At 36.0% G+C, this 4,503-nt stretch overlaps 1 protein-coding gene across 7 annotated transcripts in view; it reads right to left on the bottom strand.

Annotated features, from left to right (window-relative positions):
• LOC132795144 (serine-rich adhesin for platelets) overlaps nt 1–2,681 on the bottom strand; it is a 44,857-nt gene extending 42,176 nt beyond the window's left edge. For 4 of the 7 annotated variants that reach the window (XM_060805649.1, XM_060805652.1, XM_060805654.1 and 1 more), the window contains exon 1: nt 2,398–2,681. The gene's annotated coding sequence lies outside the window, so the exon portion shown is untranslated. The remainder of the gene's footprint in view (nt 1–2,397) is intronic. The other 3 variants (XR_009633419.1, XM_060805645.1, XM_060805648.1) reach the window with 1 other exon arrangement.
• Nucleotides 2,682–4,503: the final 1,822 nt, after the last annotated feature.

Raw genomic sequence — 4,503 nt, 5'->3', positions numbered from 1 at the left:
TTTATTTCAAAACCCAGTCTAATTATAAAAAAAAACTCGAAAAACACCAATCCACAAATGTACCAAATACCAAATGCTAAATTTGGTATTTCGATGCATTACTTCATGCAAAATATACCATACAAAAAATATAAATCCAAGTAATCTCGAAAAATACTAATCCAAAAACTTACGAAAATATACGAAATGATAAATGTGGTATATCGTTACACTACTAAATACATATCACATATCACACAAAAAACACATAAATATACCGAATGTCATATTTGGTATTTCAATATACTACGAAATACAAAACATACCATACAAAAACACGAATATACCAAATGCTAAATTTGGTATTTTGATAAACTACTACATACCCATACAAAAAATACATAAATATACCGAATGCCATATTTGGTATTTCAATATACTACTGCATACAAAACATACCATACAAAAACACGAATATACCAAATGCTAAATTTGGTATTTTGATATTCAACTTCATGAAAAACATATACAAAAAAACACAAATATACCACATGCTAAATTTGGTATTTAGATGTACCACATATTAAAATAACGTTATCTACATATTACTTTTGCTTTTGCGGAAATAGTCGTCGCATGTATCGAAAACTTCTAATATAATATAATCTTTTCTACTCTAAAAAAAATTAGTGAAATTTAAAATAAATGTATATTCTAATTTCAGTTCAGTTGATTTGTGAACAATACTTAATATTTTCAATAAGCTTAAGAATATAAAAGTTTTTCTCAAATCACACAAATTTATTCCCTTAAAAAGAATCTTTCTCATATTCAAAAAAATTTTGAAATTCGAGAAAATTTGATAAGTAAAGCATTTTTGGGCTCAATCAACTACAGAAGCAGGATAGTTGAGCCATAAAAAGTATGGATATCATTAAGTGTCTTTGCGGAGTTTAGCACCAGACAAATGCTCAGCTCAATGATCGATGGATCGATGAACGAATCTCAGGAGCATTCGGAAAGGATCATTAAAGAATGAGTCAATGGACACATGATATTTATGTAATAGTCGCCCATTATGCTTACGCTCTGCCTCAATGATAATGATTGGCTGCCACAGCAGCTGGAACATCCACGAGATCGGCTGATCTACTGATCTGTTGATCTATTGACTGAGACTGAGACGAGACGAAGTCTGTCAAGATTTTCGCAAAAGCAAAGAAAAAAAAAGTCTCCTCGCTTGGCCCCTTTTCTTAGGGCGCTTGCAACGCTTCATTTGTGCATCATTGGCATTGTGGACATTGAAAAAACAGCCGAAATTGTATTGTTTGCCTTACAAAGAATGCCAAAAACAAACCCTCAAAAAACACACAAAAAAAAACGAACTTTTTCGCAAGGGGTTTCCCAACCGCAGACAACGAATTTCCCTCTTTTTTTTTTGGTTTTTTCTTGCAAAATAAATTGCTTTCTATTTTTCTAGGCAACATTTTTTCGACACTTTACAAAATTTTTTTTTTTTGGCGGCGCTTTGTTTTTATAGCGAAGAAAAATCGTTTTTGTTGCGCCTTTTGTGCGTGTGTGTGTGTTTTATGTGCGGCTTTTCAACAGTTTTTCACCCATTTTCTCACTTTGCGAGTCGCCAATGTCATTTTGGCTAACCATTGAGCTCATTAGCCGAGAGCCGTTTTAATTTGTCATGGTTGGTGGCTAAATCAATCGAATCGCGCACTCTTCTCACACTCTTTTCCTCATTAGCGTCGCCGCGTTGACAAATGAAATCAGCAAGAGAGAGAGAGATAGAGTGAGAAAGAAAGAAAAGCGCAACTCGCGAGCGCGTTTTTGAAAATCGCGCACAAAACGCGCCGTCCACAACGACTTTTGTGGTGATCCCTTTCAATGTGGACGCATCACGTGCGAGCAATTACAAAAAGTTTAACATCAACCCACCAAAAAAAAATGAGAAAAATATGTAGAAAAAAAAACGTGTAACTGAAGCCTGCGGCGGAAATTAGCCGAAAAGCGTTGCAACAACGACAACGACAGCAGGCAACGAGTTAAGTGCCCCGCGCCGCATTTAATAGCGCATAAATTAACATAAACGACACCGGACTTGGGTTGCGCATTGTTTTGGCAATGACATTGCGCGAGTCGCATGTAAATACGAGTGCTAAGTGCCGCCTAAAACCAATCCCATTCCCATTATGACTGCCATTCCCATTCCCATTCCCATTGAAAATCCCTCTCATGGGGTGGCTGCTTCATCCTCTTTCACCTCTTCCTCCTCTCCTCTATCGAAGGGCACCCACTGCGGTTTTTGTTTGCCCATCAGATAGAAATCTGAATTTCCATGCGCCCTCTTTCAGCTTAGCTCGAAACTCGAACTCGAATTCACGAATTCAAACGCGAACACGAACTTACCCCGATCTGTGAGCTGCCACTACAAGTGCCCCGCTCTGTCTCTCTCTCTCGCTGCCACTCGCATTGCATAGCGCCCTCTCGCTCTTGCAGCATACGCAGGCGCAGCCTTCAGCTTCAGCACCCATCGAGTGGGCCACACGCGTCTCTCTGGTGGTGGTGGCACAGTGGGATAGCAAGTGCTGCTATTTCATTTTAATTTCTACTAAACGATTTGAAAATTTATTCAGCAAGTGCTGCTATTTCATTTCTACTAATTTCTACTAAACGATTTGAAACTTTAAGTGCTGCGATTTCATTTCAATTTCTACTTGAAGTTTCGAAACTTTATTCAGCAAGCGCTTCTTCAATTCAATTTCTACTACACGTGTAGTAGAAATAAAGTTTATTCAGTAAGTGCTGCTATTTCATTTCAATTTCTACTACAAGTTTAGAAACTTTATTCAATATAATTACTCACTCTATTTATTAATTGATTCCCAAAATGATTCCACAACTTTATTCAATATCCTTTCTCACTCTATTTATAAATCGATTCTCAAAATGATTCCACAACTTTATTAAATATCCTTTCTCTTTCTATCTACATATAAATCGATTCTCAACAAGTTTTCACAATTTTTGTTAATTTGTGCATATAATAATGAAACACTCTGAATGAACTTTACTACAAGGTGAACTAAGCTCCTTTATTAGCACTTGACTTGTAAGATACCTGCTACCCATTATTAATTAAAAAAATATACCAATCAAATACCGCAAAAATACTAAAAAATGTATCCTTTAATCTCTGAGATCTAAAAAATCCTCTCGTTATTTGACAAACTATTTTGAATTTTATTATATTTTTCCTTTCACACTGCTATTTTAATGAAAATCATAATTTGCTAAAATATTGAGTTACCTATAATGAAATATTTTTTTTAATTATTAAAAAATAAATATATTAAGCTGTTCTAACTAAATTTTGTCTCGAAGTTGCATTTAAAATAGTATTTTTTAATATCGTAAGCACTGCTATTTTAAAGCTCACACCTGTACATTTCCTTACATACATTTACCTTAAAGGTAGCGGGTATAAAAACCCCAACTAAATACTAATGTTATTTGATTTGAAAAATATTCAGATTTATTAAAGAGAAAGTACTCTCTTTATTTAACAAACTATCGACATACTCATAATTTAGTTGGATTAACTTATTTAAAAACTATTTTGATTTTTATTATATTTTTCTCAGCCTGAAGGACTCAGTTGCTCTGGCTATATACGAGTATAATATACATATGTATATATTGTACTGTAGAATTAATTTTTCTTTTAACGCTGCAGCCTTTTTCTTTTGTTATTATACAGATTTGCTAAAATATTGAGTTACTAATAATGAAAAAATAAATACATTTATTTGTGCTCTCGAAGTTGCCTTTAAAATGTTATTTTTTGCTAGCACTGCTATTTTAACGTTCATAGCTGTATATTTAACGCATGCAACCACCTGATTTGCCCACTGTAAGTGGCCCTTTTGTCGAAGCGGCGTCGGCGTCGAATCAACGCAAAACGTTTTGGCTTCATTAGGCGATTAACAGCAGCAACGACAACGACAACTCGGGGCGTTCCCGAATACGCGAGCGTTGCTCATTTGCTCATTTAAAACGCGACGCCGCAGCAAGTCAAGTGCGAATCAATGTCAATCAGAGAGAGAGCAGAGCACTGGCCGTTATATGTGATCGACAAACAAGACAACAAAAAAAGGAGAAAAAGGGGAGTCAAAAAAACCGAAAGCAATCATAAATCGAACAGCAGGAGGAATGTCTGTCAGACTCTGACGTATTCCGGGCGGAGCAACTGACAAAGTGACAGGCAAATGTCAGCGATTTAGAAAAGACAGAGAGAGAGAAAAAAACGTTTAAGCTGCGCCACCGTCAACTCGCTTTTCCCCGCTTGTCCACTTCACTGAGCAGCAACAACAAACACTCCGCACTCGGCAGTCGAGAGCAACTGTATTTGTTTTTCATAAGGAATAAAAAAAATGTAAATTTTCACCCAATTCATGAATTCATGTGGCACGCGTGTAATCGCCCGGAAGCGTTTTGCTTCCCCCACCCCGACCA

Source organism: Drosophila nasuta, chromosome X (assembly GCF_023558535.2).
Source record: "Drosophila nasuta strain 15112-1781.00 chromosome X, ASM2355853v1, whole genome shotgun sequence".
NCBI classification, from domain to species: domain Eukaryota; kingdom Metazoa; phylum Arthropoda; class Insecta; order Diptera; family Drosophilidae; genus Drosophila; species Drosophila nasuta.
This window is presented reverse-complemented; position numbering and strand designations above follow the sequence as displayed.